Source organism: Lytechinus pictus, chromosome 5 (assembly GCF_037042905.1).
Source record: "Lytechinus pictus isolate F3 Inbred chromosome 5, Lp3.0, whole genome shotgun sequence".
Lineage (NCBI taxonomy): Eukaryota > Metazoa > Echinodermata > Echinoidea > Temnopleuroida > Toxopneustidae > Lytechinus > Lytechinus pictus.
Genome location: NC_087249.1, coordinates 52,658,600 through 52,677,433, shown reverse-complemented (window position 1 = coordinate 52,677,433; position 18,834 = coordinate 52,658,600).

Sequence of the window (18,834 nt, the reverse complement as noted above, 5' to 3'; positions counted from 1 at the left end):
GCTTCGATTGAGGAGAGCTAAGAGCCTAAACGTGAGTATACATCAGTGTTCTGGATTAATCTGTCACGTCATGAATGTCTCTATCCATTTAAATGTTGTATTTAGGCCTACATATACTTACTGCGTTCAGTTTATACCATATACATTTCATAAAGACAAAAAAATGTATAAACCATATACCTGTCATAAGAAGAAAAAATATATAGGACCTGTATGTTGTTTATCTATGCAGATTTATTTTGTTCTTTTGATTTAATGAGATGAAAATAACATTGCTGGCAATACAAGTATATAGTCAAAACAATTTTAATAATACATAGTGCTGATTATCTAGTTTCCTATTCAATGGTGCACTATATACTATATATTACCCTGGCTTTAGCTCCAGCTGCTAAAAGCGCTTGGCGCATTCAAGGAATAATCCTACTGCATACCTATTCACCTCACCTGGGTCTAGTGTAGCACAATGTGGGTAGATTTCTTGCTGAAGGAAAGCACGTCATGGTTGGGATTTGAACCCATGTCCCTCTGATTTAAAGGCAAGGGTGGTAACCACTAGACCACAACGCATTTATGAAACTGCTCTCAATGGCAGCATTTTTGCTCTATCAGATTGATGTCTTTCTCTGTTCACTGTAATGAAAAGTGCCAATTAAAAGTAACATCTAGATTCCAATTAATTCAAAGTATTTCCAAATCTTTATCATCCACTTTTATTAAGTTTTATAAATCAACATTATCAAAGTTATTAGTTGTTACACTGTAATGAAAGTGCCAATTAAAAGTAACATCTACATTCTAGATTTCAATTAGTTCAAAATATTTGCACATCTGTATTATCCACTTTTAATAAGTTTTATTGTACAAATTAACATTGACAAAGTTGTCACTCTGTAAATCGATTCAAAAGAACTATTAAGATTCTATTTACAATTGATCCAAGTATTTCCACATCTGTTTTACCCACTTTTATTGTATTGATTGACATTATCAAAGTTATTACCCAAATAACAAAATATGCCGATTGATAATGTGTTCATTGAGAAATGATTGAAATATAAGGGATAATTACTTCAAGTGATTAGTTATGAATTTGAAAGTGCATTCCATTAATGGTTCAGGTAATTGAGGGGGTGTGAATGGGATGTAGATTGCAACCCCGCCCCCTAGAATATCTCTATTTAACATGCTGCCAAGTTCATATCATTCAGTGTATCTATTGTTTGTTTTTATGTATACAATTCTGTTTTTCAATATATATCGGCTTCTATCAATCTTCAATTCCTCCCACAGAACCCTTTAAAGGGATATTATACAGGAGCTTCAGAAAATATTGGCTGAATAGCCCTGTAGGCCTACATGTGTGTAATATACATAATAGATAGTCTAGTATTCTGAATGCTGTTTTAATTTAAGTATATGTAAATTTCTTAAAATATGTGGTACATGTGTGGGAACCCAAAGATTTCTTTTAATAATGTATATTCAGCATGTTTCCAATGTTTACTTTGCTCTTTTATCATCTTAAATTGTAAATATATATATATATATATATAGAAGTCATATATATATACATATATATATATATATATAGACCTTTAGTTATAGTTCCCAAACAATAATTAAATTTTGAGTGCCAAATGAGTATTTGAAGTACTTGAAAATCTACAGTAAAGGATTTGTGCAACATTTGGTAACCACAGTTAAACCACTTATTAGACATGGTTTGAATAAAAGACAAAGCCCTCAAAAGCCACTTCAAAGGTACCCTCATCAGTGTTTTATTGATTTACTGTATGCAAAAAGAAATAAATAAAATATCAGTTACAGGCACCATTGAATGCATTATTATGAACATCATACTCCAGTAATGTTTTTTATTATACATGCAACATTCAGTCATGAATATCTTTATAATAACATCATTCATTAAAAAAAATCTTCATAGTCCAGGTTCTAGATTACGATAGATTTAGAACAGATTCTAGAAACTTAGGCCTTTACTCATCTGAATCAGAATGTTACAAATTATTTAATCAAACTTTCATCAAAACCCTTTAATGCAATCCATACCAGCAATTAAATTTGTTTTTCAAATGCGGTCAATGTACTCCTTCAAATTGACTGTTCAAAACCAACCAAGTGCAGCAAGTTAATACAACATCATAACACTCTGGTATTTGTGACTTTGCTTAATCACTATGATGTATGAATAAAGCCTTCCTAGTTACATTAATTCATTTTTTTTCTCCTTTTTTCATGAATCTTCAGTAAAAAGCCACCATCCATTATAAACATTTTGCTGCCAATGGCAGTCTTGTGTGCCCCACACTGTATTTTATTTAATTCCAAAAATATATAATTGTATTTTATTGTACATTTTTTTAAGATGCTTCTGTTCATTGAATGTTATGTACAATGTAAAACTCTGTTTCATGTATTTTGTGAAATAAAAAACAACAACAACAACCTAACAAATGAGAACAAAATAACAGGTAGAATTTTGGAATTCTACCTGTAGAAGCATGTTATATAACTCATCATTTGAGAAGTGTGTTTCCTTTACACAGTAGTTTTGTTTGATCAGAAGAAATTTAATATAGATTGAGCTTGATGCCATCTCACTCACATGACAGAAAAATAAATTATAGTCACTTTCCATGAAATTTCTCACAAGAACATTATTTCATAATTCCAATGTGAAAACCTTTAGGGGAACCATGTTTTGTGCAATTATAGTCATATTTTCAATCTATTCCATGTTATTTAAACAAAACATTAATGATTCACATAATAAAAGTTTTGTATTCTTTACAATTAAATTTTAAGCAAATGTTACGAGAAATTAAAGAATAATTTGCTAACCCCATTCAGAGCTAGTTATTAGCATGGAGGTAAAAACTGAGCTTCTATCTCCATAATGTTGGTCTGTGGACATTCAGAAAATTCTCTTTGAAAAGAGTTTAAATTACCTGACTGAAGAGCATTTTTAGGAAGTGTGGTTAGTATCAAGGATTTAATGCTGTCACCAATAAAACCACATTTTATCTGCACATAAAATCAATTGCTCTATGAAACTGCTGCTGTGGATATTTTTGTTTTATGAAATATTTCACTTTAAAATGAATGAAATAACATTTATGATACTATTTATTGAAGATGTTATTCTGAAGGGTACAATCCAATGGTAACAAATATGTCCAATAATCAATCAAAGGGCTTCAAACCTGATCTGCCCCTACATCTTTTGCACAACTTCATTTTCTGGCAGTGATTAATTCCTCTCTAGCTCCCTCTTTGTTCATTTTGTGCAATGGTTCTTCAAATTAGAGCACTGTTCACCTATGTGCTATTAACTGCTTTCAAATTTGTACTATTTATTATTTCAGGAAAATCATGTAACAAAAGGGTAATTCTGTGAAATAATAATTTTTTTTGTACTTCTAACTTCCATTATTTCCCATTCTTATTTCACTTCATGAAGGGGTCAAGCCATGATAATTTCATAGCATAACATTTTATTGTATGAACTAGAAAACAGACATTTTATCGCAGGAAAAGTATCAAACAGTGGCGTACGCAGGAATTTTTAAAGAGGGGGGGTTCAAGCTGAATGAAATGTTGACAACCAAACAAAAAGGTCTTCACCACAAATTTCACGTCGTTTCGTACGTCCAAAAAATTTGACAAGCAAATAAAAGGTCTTCAAAAAAAATTTAGGGAAGAGTTTTTGTCTCGCCTGCATAGCAGAGCGAGACTATAGGCGCCGCTTTTCCGACGGCGACGGCGGCGGCGGCGGCGGCGGCGTCAACATCAAATCTTAACCTAAGGTTAAGTTTTTGAAATGACATCATAACTTAGAAAGTATATGGACCTAGTTCATGAAACTTGGACATAAGGTCAATCAACTATTACTGAACATCCTGCTTGAGTTTCAGGTCACATGACTAAGGTCAAAGGTCATTTAGGGTCAATGAACTTAGACCATGTTGGGAGAATTATTTTCAAAATCTTAACCGAAGGTTAAGTTTTTGAAATGACATCATAACTTAGAAAGTATATGGACCTAGTTCATGAAACTTGTGCATAAGGTTAATCAAGTATTAGTAAACATCCTGCTTGAGTTTCAGGTCACATGACCAAGGTCAAAGGTCATTTAGGGTCAATGAACTTTGGTCAAGTTGGGGGTATTTGTTGAATTACTATCATAACTTTGAAAATTTATGGATCTAGTTCATGAAACTTGGACATAAAGTTAATCAAGTATTAGTGAACATCCTTCCTGAGTTTCAGGTCACATGGCCAAGGTCAAAGGTCATTTAGGGTCAATGAACTTTGGCCAAGTTGGGGGTATTTGTTGAAATACCTTCATAACTTTAATTTATGGATCTAGTTCATAAAACTTGGACATAAGAGTAATCGAGTATCACTGAACATCCTGTACGAGTTTCAGGTCACATGACCATGGTCAAAGGTCATTTAAGGTCAATGAACTTTGGCTGTGTTGGGGGTATTTGTTGAATTACCATCCTAACTCTGAAGTTTATGGATCTATTTCATAAAACTTGGGATATAAGAGTAATCAAGGATCACTAAACATCCCCTGTGAGTTTCAGGTCACAAAACCAAGGTCAAAGGTCAGTTAAGGTCAATAAACTTAGGCCATGTTGGGGTAATTGTTGAATTGCCATCATAACTGAAAGTTTATGGATAGAGTGAATGAAATGTGGACATGGGTGTATTTGACAAGTCTTAAGTCACCGTTCAAATGTCATCTTTGGTCAATGAACGTGGTATTATGTCATTATATGAATGGTGTGTTTGTGAATTATTATTTTATAGTAGTTTTCAAAGTTAGCACTGCTGCTATATTAAATTGCGTAATGCAGGCGAGACTGCCAGAGGCGTTCCACTTGTTAATTCTTAGGTGGGGGTTTGGGTATAGAAAAATTCAATGGGGGTTTTGAACCCCTGTAACACCCCCCCATCCCTGCATATGCCACTGGTATCACGTATAGGGAGTTGGACATACATACTTTATATGGAATTGAGCTGAAGCATTCGTTAAATCGGTTGAGGTTTAGTTGGTGGGACAACCTTATGTGATCTTATGACTCACTATACAAAAATACTCCAAGTTGATAGCTTTTTTTATTTGGTTACGTATAGTGATTCCTAATTCAAATCTCACTTTGTAAGTTTATTGAACAACTATTTGTCAAAATTCTAATTTTACAGATAACATTTATTCCAGTGCACTCTCCATGGTGTAGCGGTTCTGACTCTCGCCTTGTAATTAGAGGGTCGTGTGTTCGATTCCCACCATGGCCTAGCGCCCTTTGGCAAGGCGTCAATCCACACTTTGCCACTCCCAGTAGGAAACAACCGTCATTGTGGTTGGTTTAGCAAGTGTGTGCCTAACAGGCTGCTTTAAATGCTATGAATCCAGTGACCGGGTAATAATAATTGTGAAGCGCTTTGAACAGTCGTAGATTGATAAAGCGCTTTATAAATGCCAATTATTATTATTATTATTCTTATTAAAGAAGAAGAATATTCAACCAAATCAAGTTTTAATTTAATTTTTTAATGGAAGGGGATGGGGGATGTGAAATATTCATTTGGACAAGAAGAAAGAAAAACTGGTGGCCTACCACATTAAAAGGGAATACATTCTTTTACATCACTGACATTCTTGCACAAAATATTTGAAACCTGCCTCAAGACAAGCCTGACAACACATAAGTACACAACAAGTTCAAAGTCAGTGTTTTGCCCAAAATAGAAATCAAATTAACATTTGACCCCTGTAGGAGTATCGATATCGGTCTTTAGGGGTACTTCAGGGGTGGATGATGAAAGGGGGGAAGGAACTACTTAATCCCAGATACAGTTTCGTCCCAGTGCCAGGGGATTAATAGGGATATATCTCAGTTTTCTCCCCCAACAATACACCCCGCTTTATGCACCAACTGACATCTTAATCTGGTGTAACGGATAAGGAGAGGAATCAGAGAGAAATGGAAGAATCTTGTGTAAATTTATTCACTTCTCAAAATGTGCATTTTCAGTTTATCCACTTATATCTACAGACAGGACAAACATGATAAAGTAAGATAGACAGGAACAAAGCAAAGACATTGGCAAAGAAGCAAATGTCACAATCTAATTTGGCAGCAAAGACAAGAGAATGTTATTTTGAAAGTTCATCTTTCAAAGTTCATCTTTACATCATTTTGATAAAAAAACAAAGCTATTGGATTCTTTACCAATTCGTTTTTAGATCGTTACCAGACTGGCATATGTTGAATTCAAAAGATGGCTCTCCTGGCTTTATAAAATGTTGATATTGTGAAGACTAATGCTGATTGAAAATTGTTTACCAGTTTTTAAAAATGAATCCACAACTGAGATCAAATTCTTGGACCAAGGATTTTAATTCTAGACTATATTTCAGGTCTTGTTTGTTTATTATTCATTGAGGAGGATAAACCTTCATAGCATTATAAATTTCCCCTTGCTGCATAATGGCTATACAGAACTTTATATAACAAATCTTAGATTGCAAACAAGTTCAACCAAAGGCTGTCTAACTTTGAAATATTTTTGTCCTTGAAATGAGTTGATTATAGTAACCATGCAGAATGTTGATTGCCGACCCCCATTGTGAATCATTTTTTTACACATTCTCATCTCACAAATCACCATTATCTCAGAAATCTTCTTTATCACTTTTTCAAGACTCAAAGTCAAATATTTCTATATCCCTTTCTTTTGCATATTTGTGAAGTTCCAAAAGTCGAGGTCAAATGCATTTTGTGACAGAACTGTTAATTCCGGAGTGGTCTTTAGAGAGCGGCAACACATTAATATCAATTAGGGGTGAAGAGTAAATATTGAAATAAGTGTGATATTCTCCACACTCTTTGTTGACATATCGCGTTGGAATCTACTAGGTGCAGTGCCATTGCTGCAGTCACTTTGGACAATTCAGGATTTTTAATTTTCTGAAGTGAAGCAGAGTTTGTGAAAAAAATTATCAACCAGAAAGAAGAATCTGTATGTTTACTGCCTTGTGTTATTCAAAAAAAAAAACTTAGTCTTGAAATAAAGACGGCTATTTTTAAAGAAATGGAATGTAAAAAAAAGATCTGTCTCACACTTTGGGAAGGTGAGAGTGAGCCCTCATTAGCTTTTTCATTTTCTATGATTGAATGTTAACAGGCTAAGATAAAACATAAAGAAACTTGTTCATCAAGGCTGCAATTTGAATTTTTATATGTCACTTCTATCTCCCTGAATTTGGAGGGGGCATAATGGCATAATATTTCAAGGTTTGAAAGAAATGTACATTCAACTGAATGTATTATTGATTTCCTCCTATTTTTTGTAGATGATTTTATTATATATATGTATTTACCAAATGCACGGTGTTGAATGAAAAATTCAAAACATATCTCTAAACCCACTTCCACTATGAATTTGTCTTTGTAATTTTGTTTGAACATGGGCATGTAAAATGTGTCATAGAAGTACAGTATCAAAAATAATAATGAAAAAGCTAAAAAAAAAAAATGGTTTGATAGTATACCCATTTCTGTAGGAGTTGTGCAAAATATTGGTGGGATGCAGTCAGGGAACATGTTATAGTGGGCGGGGATATCTCTTACAGCCTCATAGATGTTGGAGATAATTTGAAGTCGATCTGGAAAGAACAAACAAGTTTAGAGACAGGTTCAGAATCTAAAATGGCATGATAAGAATTGAGTTCAGTTGAAATGAAAAGAATAGATGTTTTTACCATTTTGAATCTCTAGACCCCAATTCTGCAACCACGTAAAGTCTATGTTTTAATGGAAAAATATAATGTGCTTTGCATTTCTTCAGGGGAAATAAAATACACTTTCCTTATGCTATTTAGGGATGAGAAAACAAAATCTTTGAGGAAGAGAAAACATTTTAGGATGTGGTGCCACCTCTAGGTATTTACTTGCTTGGTCTTTTTGAAAGGGTGCATGACTTGGGGTTGGGCTTCAGTTATCAGCAAAGGTGTGGGACATGAACAATTTGTCTGAAATTCCATGTAACCAACTATCAACTTGAAATGTACTTTTTGGGACAGGTCAGTTTGCTTGAAAACAACATTCCAATCACACAAAATAAGTAGGCCTAGGTTAAAATTTTCACATTGTAATTTTTGGATTGCATGTATAGGAATATTTCATAGTTCTGTTTGCATGGCTGGAAAAAGGGGAGAATTGCTGTTAAAATTCAAACATCTTGAATAAAGTTTGAATGGTCCTGTCAATCTATTTGAGGTGTTTCTTAGGAAAGTGAGAGGTGATCAAAGTATGAATGAATAGAAGTTGGTGAAGTTTTCAACAATATTTTCAATAATATTGTTTAATAGTTGGGGGGGGGGTGTGTTTTTAAACATTCTCTTTATTGTTTCATGATGCAAAAAATGAACTTTTTAAAAATTATATGAAAAATATTTTTTTTTGAATTTGTTAACCTCATACGAACACCTTTGCTGTTATAATAACTGAAAATATAACAATCTGCAGAGTCACTTCAGTTTGACTGTCTTTTAGAGAAGAGAGTATATTCCTAATGGGTGTCAATGGTCATAATCCTAATTAATTAGAGAGTTGCTAGTCATGATATGACTCCAAGAAATGATAGTTTTGTATTGTTCATTGTATAAATGACAGATACATGTATATAGGTGCTTTCTCTTTTACAGTAGGGAATTTCTAGAAAATGACTTGCTACCAAACCTCAGATTAACAATATTTCTAAGTGGTATTGGTATAATTAAGCACCTCAAGTAATTTTGTCCCAATCTTGTAATGTGAATAGTGGCAAAGCACCTTCAATCTCTTGAATGAGTTGTTCAGAAATAAATTGGAGAGAGAGAAATCTTGAGTGCGAAATCATGGGGCACAGCTGTTTTTATTACACATTTTGCATGTTCAAAATGTGCAGAGATGGTGTCTCATCCACATGTCATGGAAGTCCTGCATTCGAGCCAGAAGACCGGTGTTGGTCTGCTGCAAAAAGTTGAGATTTGGAGACTTTACGCTCCTTGTGGACATCGTCCAAATGGAAGATTAGTGAGAGTGGGTCCCCACTAATGAGTACAGTTCTGTATAAACGTGAGACAAGAATTTAGGAAATCAAGTCTCGGTTTTGACAGGTTTCATAACAAATCGAGAGTTGCTTGGATTGGATATCTCTGGGATGGAATTGTCTCCTTTCGCTGTCTGGGATGAGAGTAGCCTGTCTCCAGACCGCACCCATCCTCTCTGAAGCATGGGGAGTAGGTTGGTTTTTTCTAACTTTTCTTTTACTTTGGAATAAAAGAACATTTATGCTTCTGAGAAATATCAAAGAATTATGAAGAGAAAAAGCCGCAGAGATTCAAACGTTAAATGGTTTAGGTAATGTAGCCATATTAACAGATGTTTAGACAAAGCACCTGTGGTTGAGTACTCACTCCGATTAACTTAATAACAAATATTTTTAATAATCATGTTGATTTGACTGCATTATCCTGATGAATAAATACTAAAAAATATAAAAGATGGAGTTAGTTTAGTACAATATTTAGTAGAAATATAATAGACATGTAACAGAAATAGGTATTATTAAATAAAAATACCCTTGAGTCCTTAGAAATCTGTCAATAATCGGCTGGATTTGAATCAGACTATAAACTTGAAAGGACGATATTGTTAGGAGAAAGTCAAAACTTAATGTCCGCATTCCATTGCCATGATGTCACCAATTTGTTGGAGGATCATGGGAATTGAGACCCTGGGGAATATAATACTTTCACTATTCAGGTATTAGAAGATAATCTCTGTAGTTAATCATCTTAAATTCAAAGCCAATCCAACTTGAATAAGAATATTTGGAATTGGTCAATAAATCTTTGCTATTCACACATTATATGTATTAATAGGCCCACATATTCAGGGAGTTCATTGTGATATTTGCCTGCAACAACATCTCTCCTGAAGAAAAATGCAATAAACAAAAGTGGAAGTTGCACTCATTTAACTTTTGAAACGTGGATTGGTTTGTTGTGTGTTTGATTTCTATGATTGCTTATATTGATTATACTAATGTATGATCAGTCATATGAACAATCACCCCAACAAAGAGTAATAAAAAGAGAAAAATCAAACTGGCATAATGCTGAAAAATTTCATCAAAATCGGATGTAAAATAAGAAAGTTATGACATTTTTAAGTTTCGCTTAATTTCACAAAACAGTTATATACACATCCCGGTCGGTATGCAAATGAGGGGACTGATGACATCACTCACTCACTATTTATTTTGTATTTTATTATATGAAATGGAATTACCATCGTTTAACATTTTATGGTTCAGCCAAGTTGGGTGCTTTTTTGTCAAATGTGTAAAAATTGTAATATTGTATAATTCAAACGATAAAAAACAAAAGAAATAGTGAGTGAAAGACATCATTGACTCTGTCATTTGCATGTTACTAAATTGTGCATATAACTATTTTGTGAAAAATAAGCGAAACTTTTAAATGTCATAACTTTTTTATTTTACATCCAATTTTGATGAAAATTTCAGCATCATGCTAGTTTGTTTTTTCTCTATTAATTCGAATTAACATTTTCCTGGGGTAGACTTTGACCTTTAGTTTTCAAACAGCTTCACTGAAACAGTACCCTGGTTCATTGCCATTACTGCAACCCTGATGTGCCGAACATCAGTTAGTATTTTCTCCTTTCCTGTTTCTTAATTTTACTTTTGAACATATACCAACCAGAACATTTTGTTATGGAACATATGTTGAAGATATATTGTGTTAGCCAGTGGCCTTTTTTCCAGCCTATTTCCTGTATGCTCCATGTTTCTATATTCTTTCTTTTACTATGAAGTCATTTCAAAACGAATGGTGGAAATACTTGAAATACCTAATATCCTTCTAATGAATGGGTTTGATAGACTGATGAACAGTAGCCACCTGACAGTTTTCACTGAAATTCATGTTGAATTACCCCGGGGCAATAACGAGTGAATGAACAAACCGGTCATATGTCATTGGCATTGCTGACATTATGTTTCAGGACCACTGTTAATGCAGGGGGTTCCATTGAACTTTAGAGCTGGTAGATTTCCAAGAGAGTATGTTTACATTTTGCAGAACTTGTTACTTTTACGTCATGTGGGGGGAGGGGGATGGTCATGGTGACATCATGATACTTTCCAGAAGTTATGAACAAATAGACTGATCGATGATTGATTTTATTGCATTTATTAGATTAGGATTCATAGAAATGCCTCAAGCTTTTTTTTGTATGTGTTATGGGGGAGACTTCACTGATGTAATAAACAAGCATAAATTCAGGTCGATACATTTACTCCATTGATTTCTTAGAATACATACTTGGATGTTTCACAGTCATCTATTTGAAAATAAAAGACTTACTAATACTTGTCAATGTATAAGGTAATTTATGATCAGCATTGATTAGTATGTTGTTATTTTTTACAATACTGTTATTATATTGTTGATTTACATACATGTAGGTCTAAACAAATACTACCCTCTGGTCAAGGCCCAATTTCCAAATATTTTTTTGTGAACATTAAAGATAGAACTCATCTTTATGAAATGCATTTGGTCACCATTTTCTTTTTGTTTGTATATGATATTTTCAACTGCATGCTCATCTTGTGTTCCACATGTATTTTACAACTTATTTGCTTCAAAAGTTGTTTACCTATCCATAATTTACTAGTTTTAGAAGAAATTATGTGAGTTTAGCTATGGCATGTGGTCCCTGGTTTATGTGATAGTATAGGTTGAAATTAAGTGACCACCCAAAATATATCTCTGTTATTCCCAGCTCTCCAAATACTAATAAAGCAAAGACAAAAGCCGCATTTAGATGGATGATGACCAGCTGATAAAAGATGATGATGTATTATGAAAGAAAAAAAAAGAAATCCACGGTAAATTTGATGAAGTTGTTTTCTTGAAAAACTATAGAGACAGAGATATGGCGATGGAGTTTCATGGAAGAGGGACACTCCATTAGTCATCTAAGAGGCCGTTCTCATTACGCTTTCGAAAACTAGTTTACTGGAAACCGATTCAGGAAACCACTTTGGAAGATCGCTTTGCTAGCGTTCCCACTTGATCACACGAAAGTGGTTTTCAAAATCACTTCACGTAAAGCGCTCTTGTTGCTGTGGAAACGCTCTCAGTGGGGTGACACGTTTCGCGCGAAATTGGAAACCGCAGCATAGGCATTCTACACCTGTCGTGTGGAGTAGCGCGCTCAAAATGTGCGAAGATCGCTTCCCGAAGAACGGTTGTGTCCTCACGCTAAAACCAGTTTAACGAGGCAAAGCGATCTTGAAAACTACATCGCGAGGTGGTTTTCCAATCTGGTTCGGAAGATCGCTTCCAAGACCGCTTCGACCGTTCTCACTACGCGTTAAACTTGTTTCCACTAAACTAGTTTCCAGTAAAACTAGTTTTAGGAACTTAGTGAGAACAGCCTCATAATATTTCAGCAAACTCAGGCAGCTGGTCCTCCAGTAGTGGAAATAAACATGGCTGTAAATGTCCTTCCTTATGCCATTTGGATCGTAATGTGTGGTCAATTTTTTTTCCAGTGAAGAGGTCTCATAAACTTGTGATTGGATGTTTGTTGTGATATGCTCAAAGTTTGGACTTTGTCTGAGGAATATTTCGTAGTGCACCAAGAGCTGAAGGATGAACCGAATGAGGGGAGGCAGGGAAAGGGGCGGTGCATGCTACCATAACGCTGATGCAAGTACGCCCCCCCAAAAAAAAAAAAAAATAATAATATATATATATATATATATATATATAGTGATAAAAATAAAATAAAATCAAAGAAAAAAAATAAAAGAAATAAAGAATGGAAAAGAAAAAAGGTTACATTTTCAATGTCATTATACATATTAAGGGTGATATTTTTATGAAAGGGAACAAATAGTGAGAATAAAGGGTTTCTGTTTAGGGTACTTTTTTGCCCAGTTTGGTCTTTTTTTTTAATCTAAAATCACTTGATAAGTTGAAAATTAAGACTGCACCAGCACTATGGAATTATCTAACAAACTATTACCCAACTTTATTCAAATTAGAATTAAAACATAGTGGCCTACCTTTCTCAGAATTCCTAATTACGTCAGATCTATGTTGATATTATATGATGGTTGTAATGTATGTTATTTAATTTTCATAGAATATTTTCATTTTCCCCAAAATTCTTTTCCCAAAGAGACATTAATGCTGTTATGTGTTCACTACGAGTTGTATCATTAATATTTATTATGCAAACACATTAAGCACATAAAAATAGCTAGTTAGATGTCATCTGCCACTTTATCAAATTAACTCATAATTTGTATACCCCCCTTTTTTTTCCTTTTTCTACTTGCAGGCACTCCCTGGCAGGTTAAAGACAGCCAAACAAAGAGCTGGTAAGTTTGATGGGGAAAGTCTGCCAAATGAAATTCTTTTTAAAGTACAATAAAATCAAGGAATTCCCCTTGTAGAACATAGGCCTATGTATTTTTGTTATGAACAGTCATTTTTTCAGTTGTATTCTGTCGCTTATAATCAGTGTTTAAAATTTTGTTTGATGTTGAGATACTCTCTTATTGGATAGAGACTGTTTACTTAGGGTGCGTTTATCCGCCACTTTTTTACCCGAGAATCATGATTCTGCAGAATCACGATTGCGTTTAGTCGAAATTGAATATAATCATGATTAGAATCACAAACATGAAACACGAAAAAAGGGGCGTTTGGAAAGACGTTTCTGCAGAATCACGTACGAAAATGTTCGAATAAACGATATCGTGATTACAATCATGATTATATGACCTCACTGTTGTGTCGGGCTACTTTCGGTTTGACTCTTGCCAAGCTCAAGGCGCTCTATATGCTCATTGTATGTACATGACTATGTACTATGAATTCATTTCTTGTCATGTTCAAGTTCTGTGTTGGTCATCGCATCGTCCACTACTTTTCACTTTTTGGTCATGTCTTCAACTTCAAGTTCTAGTAAATGAATTAACTGGACAGACAATGATCTCAGTTGTTGTTGAGTATACAGTATCAATATCAAATTGGATCTACGCTGAAATTCACTTCCGAACACCATTTTGGATAAACTAACAAGATGAATAGAAGCATATGGACCCTTTATGATAGAAGTAAACAAAATGAGGTATAGACTGAATTCTGATGGAAGCAAAAGAATTTTCGAGAGCCGAAACACGTGCGAAAAACTTCCTCTGTCAAACTGCGCACTAGTGATGCGCACTGGATTGGCCCGAATCTGAGGAGAAACAGCATTGGAATGAAGGTCGTCTAAACGCTGATTCTGTGATATTGTGATTCATGTTTGTGTTTTGAATCATGATTCAAATCATGATTCAAATCATGATTCTGGCTTGATGTCGCATAAACGCAGCCCCATTTACATTTAAAAAAATACCTATATGTTCCTCTGTCATCATTCCTCATACCATAAGTGGGCTCGGGAGCCTGTAGCAAAGTTACCTAGATAAATGATGAAGTTTAAAGAGATATATGGAGATGGGGGGGGGGTGAGGTGGAGAGAGACAGAGGCAGACAGATAGATAGTTGATTTGAAAAGAGAAGTGGAGAAGAAGGAAAGAGTTGATCCCTTTTTGAAAAAGGGACTGGTAGATTTTTTTTTTTTTGGGGGGGGTTAATGTTCTGTATCATTCAGCATAGAGCACAATTCTTTTTGAATGTTGTTTAATGGTCCATTTAGCACATTGTGTTGTTATACCAATAGATGATACCCTGTAGGGATAATCCCTCTCTGTCTGTAGTGTTCTGTAGTGTACACTAGGGCATTTGGGGAGGATAATACAATTTTAAGAGTCAGGTAAGTCAGCCCCAAAAGACACTTTGATTTCAATTGTGTTGATAAGATTTAGGTTGATGTAATGGATTATTGGGGATATTGTCTAATTTCAACCCCCTCCTCCCCCTACTTCTAGTGAATAATTACATCTTGTAGCCAATTTTTATAGATAACATTTACTCAATTATATTTCTGTTTAAACCAATAACGAACCTAGAATTGAATTATTCCTTAATCTTGTTCATTTGACTTTCAAGATTTCAATGGAAGGGATATTTTTGCAATTCACATTTGTGAATATCATACAAAATCCTTTGTTTATAGAATTCCAGAGAATTGAATGTAAGATAAGAAAACTCAATACTTTCTATAACTTTCCTCGCAAACACATTAGCCTATTAATGACTTGTCATTGGTCCGTTGCCATGGTTACTCCTCCAAGTAGAATTCTCTTTCATGTCAGTTTGTATACAGCATGACCCCTAATCACCAAAGGCTAGATCTCTGCCATCCATCACCAGTGTATAGAGATGGCACTGATCCTTCTCAAAGCTAAATATTTAGCAAGTAACCTTCTCCAAACTTTGTCAGAACTATGTCAGCATAATCCCAGAACCCCAGGGTGATTTTTGTCTTCCCTTTTAACTTGAAAGTACAAAAAACTGTTTCAATTTCTGTTTAGCCTTTGATGTCATGTTTAAGCAGAAAATGGTCCAGTTCTAAGTCCCCAGGAAGGATTGGCTGTGGCTGAAGGAGGCATTGAACTTTTGGAGTAGTTAAGGCATAGGAATTTGTGATTGACTTGGGAGAGAAATAAAATATTGATTTTTTAAAATATTTTTTATATAAATTAATTTTTACTTTCTTTATTGACCAGTAGGAAAGATGGTGGTATTAGGCATATATACGAAATCTAAAACATCAAGCAAAATGAACAATATGTGCTTTAGCCGTTTTATTGCTGTCTCATTTTAATGAAGCCTACGGAGAAAACTAAATGACAAAATTTACCTTTTTCTAGCCATTTTGCTGAAGGGTTTAAAGACAACAAGTTGCTCTCTGTGCTAGCAACAATTATCAATACCACATTTTTCCTCTTAACAATAAAAAAAATAGATATGCAAAACTTTGACCATTTCAATTTCAGATTTCTTTGCCTGCACTCAAAGGTGAACCGTTGAACAGCTGAAGGATTTTGATTCTCCGAAATCATGAAATATTGTCCCAACAGATTCATATTAACCTTCATACTATTTACTTTATTGTTTATTTATAGTTGTGCTGAGGGTATTTCATACTGGTCATCACATTCCCTTCCCTGGCATGTCACTCTCTTTAGGCATATTCAGACCACCTCTATCACCAGGGTACCCATTAAATTACAAGAGCTTGTTCAGGATTAGAAATACCCAATAATTATTTTCCACATTCATACAGACCCGAAATTAAGAGCATGTGCATTATGGTCTGATAGTGATAAGCAAACAAGGTGCAAGATTTGAAATCGCTAGCTCATCAGCCATCCAAGGGGCACGCGCAAAATTCATACACGCTGGGCTAAGAAAGTTGCCATAATTTTCCTGCACACTGCCAAAATACCTGCGACCTTGGAAAAATACTTGTAAAAATTTGTCGTAATTTTGATAAGTACCTACAATTTATTTTGCTTTCACACTGCCAAAATTACCTGGTATTATCTGATCGGGATAGATCAGGGCAAATTTCCTGGTCAGAAAATACCTGGAACTGACAAACTTGGAGGCGGTCTGAATACACCTTTTGGTTTGTGGTCAGAGTGGGGCGTAATTGACCCCATAATGTCATATTGCATCATTTCAAATTTCATCTTGGGAATATGATGATAAGGGATGGTGAGGTTAAGATAACATCAAGGTTGTGGGCCCAGCAATGAAATGAAGTTATAAGGGATGCATTTACATGCCATCGCCTTAACTGGAGGGTGGATGCCAAGAGAATACATAGATGAACTTTGTTTTTGGTTCCCCCCCCCCCCCCCCCCCGAGGCAAAATTTATACACATGGGTGAAGGCAATGTGCCCCCAAATGTCCAAAAGAGCCCACCCCTTCCCAATTCTGCATTATTAATTTCTTTGTCTATACCATGCTTTAAACAGTATCATAGATAAAGATTCTTTATGTTCCCAGTTTCTGTGCCCCAAGTAGAGTGTATACCTACCAAAAACTTGATAAACATTCAAATTTTTGGTAAAATATTAGCTCTTGATTCTAGAAATAGAAATGAAAGTTGGTGTAAATCAAACAATCGTTTTAGTGTCATTGTTTGAGAAATTTCTTCTTTTATTCAAAAGACAAATCATGGGATTGATTATAACAAAATTGCTCCCCACCAACTTCCCTCATTAAAACACACACAAATCCAATAAGTTAAACAGAGAGCTCAGAAAAATAATTAGCATGACTATTGAATAATTACATTGATTATTTTCAATTAGGCCTATACAGTGAGTATCAAAAAAAGTTTCCACTTAGAAAAAATCCTGTAATATTATACATTTGTAATATCTTGAAGATTTTTCCACATTTTAACATAGGTAAAGATCCATTTAAGCAAAATGAAGATACAACTGTCCAAAAATATTTCCGCTTGAGTGAGCACTTCTTACTTTTGAAAAGTTGTTGAAAAATGATTTGCGCAGAACTTTGAAATAGTTAGGCGAATAAAAGTAGAACTTAATCATGAAGAACACGTGGAATTTAGCTAGTAAAATTATTTGAAGATATCTTTAACCTTTTTTAACTTGTTTCCTTGCCCAAAACACTTCAAAGAGTGCATTGTGCCCCACCCCAGTCCCCCACACTTCGAGGCCATTGTGAGATATTTGCTTTACACTGAGCTGTGATTTACATGAAATGGCTTAGGCTTGATTTTCATTTTGTTAATCATTGTCAAGCTTGGAAAAAGTGTGGAGAAACAAGTATTAAATGAAAAATGAAATGTAAACCTACTTTAAATGATTAAGACTTAGTAAAAAAAAATGCTGGAGATGTCTGATATAAACTGTTGTTCAGATTCAGTTATGTCCTCAGATCCAGCTAGCACAAAAAGGGTAAAAGTTGTGCTTACTAAGTGTTGAAATTTAAATTTGGGCGGCAAAATTGTTACAAAATGTTTGAATGCATCCGTTTTATTTCAATTGACTAAAAGTGCAAGGGAAATGTATGAGAAATGTTTCGCAGGGTAAGTTTGATTTCACCCTTTCCCCTTGACACAGCGTGAAAACAAGCATTTCTGCGCAAACAGATTTCTGCGAGCTTTACAAAAATGGACAGTGCTCACTCAAACGTAACATTCTGTCAAAACTTTTACTTTCATTAGATAGATGAGACCCAAACCGAAGATAATATGTGAAAAAATTACCTACATGTTGTATATTTTTTAATTCCCAGGGCTTTTTCAAAGTGTAAACTTTTTTTTGATACGCACTGTATTGTAGGAAATTGTGTGTATGGTCATATGATTATAGGGGGGTTGTAAACAAACATAATGCTCTTGTCATAGTCTTCTAGATGGCATGATGAAGTGCACTTGCAATTAGAATTGACAAAAAAGGAAAATTGTTGCAATGTTTGCATTCTCCGAATTCCATTTTCAGTCACACACTTGAATAAAAGGAAATGGAACACAATATTGTTGTACACATTCAAATCCAAAAAAAGAAAACAATAAAAAGGGTTGCTCTTCCAGATTTAGTTGAGATAAGCATGAAGTACATAGTTAGGGTGTCAAAAAAACACAAAAGGAGGGGGAAAGGGTGTGCATTTTTGCAGTGAGTGCTAAAGAAGTAACTTCATCACCAGTTAGTGATCAGGGGGGTGTTTCACAAAGATTTAAGTATGACTTAGAGTCGCACTTAAATGCTTA